We start from the raw sequence: 1,157 nt of genomic DNA on the forward strand, positions 1-1,157 counted from the left end.
CACATAGTATGTGCCTGGCACTATTCTAGGTGCTAGGAATATAACATTGGCTCAAACAGAGAAAATCCCTGATCTACTAGAGCTTCCATTCTGGAGATGGTAAGGGAAAGGGAGAATAGAAAAATATGCATTTTTAATATGTTGGGTTTTAATATTTGTTAAAAAGAAAGAACAGGGCACAATAGTAAGTGGTAAAAGGGAGCTGGCTATTTAAATTGGCTGACCACAAAGAGTTCATTTGTTAAGATGACATTTATCAGAAAGAAACAAGGTAGTATCATGTGAATAACAGGAAATTACAGGAATTGCAAATGTAAAGAAAGGCCTGAGACAAGGGAAAGTCCTTTGTGTTTTGTTCAGGGAACAGCCAGGATATCCAGGTGGCTGCAGCCAAGTTAGCTGTACTAGGGGATTTGGGGAGAGTGAGGGAGATAAGTTCAGAGACTTACAAATGATGCTGAGGCTTGTTGTCCCGTGATAAGAACATCATATTTCATTTGCAGTGAGATTGGAAGTGACCAGTGGGCTTAGAGCAATGGAGTAATGTAATAACTTTTCTCCTTTTTCTGCCAAATTTCTTGAATTCATAATCCACTTCATTATCCCCAATTTGTTCTTTTTATCTTTTCACTGCAAGCTGGCATCTGCCCATACTATTTAACTAAGACTAAACTAAAAAAAAAAAATAATAACCAACGGTCTTCTGATTGTCTTGTTGTCCAGCTTTATACCCAATTTCTCATCCACTTGTACACAGAGTCTTGCTCTCCTTGGCTTTTCTGTTCTTTTTATGCTTCTGTTCTTTATAGTCTCTGTGTGCTAGGACCTCTATCTAATTACTAAACAGCTCCACGTGAAATTCCTACAAACACTTCTAATTCATACTTTGCAAGTCAAACCTGTTTCTTCACTACAATCTCCCACTTTTTTGTGGTCCTCAATTAATGTTAGTACTTCTACTAAGAATCTTACTGCCATATTCAATTTGTTCCTCCTTTCTTAACAATTACACACAATTGGATATCATTTCTATGCGTTTTATGGCTCCACTGCATATTTTTTTCTTTTGAGACAGGGTCTTGCGACATCACCCAGGTTGGAGTGCAGTGGCATCATCACAGCTCACTGTAGCCTTGAATTCCTGGGCTCAAGCAATC

The sequence above is a fragment of the Propithecus coquereli genome, unplaced genomic scaffold, assembly GCF_000956105.1.
Source record: "Propithecus coquereli isolate 6110/MARCELLA unplaced genomic scaffold, Pcoq_1.0 Scaffold21, whole genome shotgun sequence".
NCBI classification, from domain to species: Eukaryota; Metazoa; Chordata; class Mammalia; order Primates; family Indriidae; genus Propithecus; species Propithecus coquereli.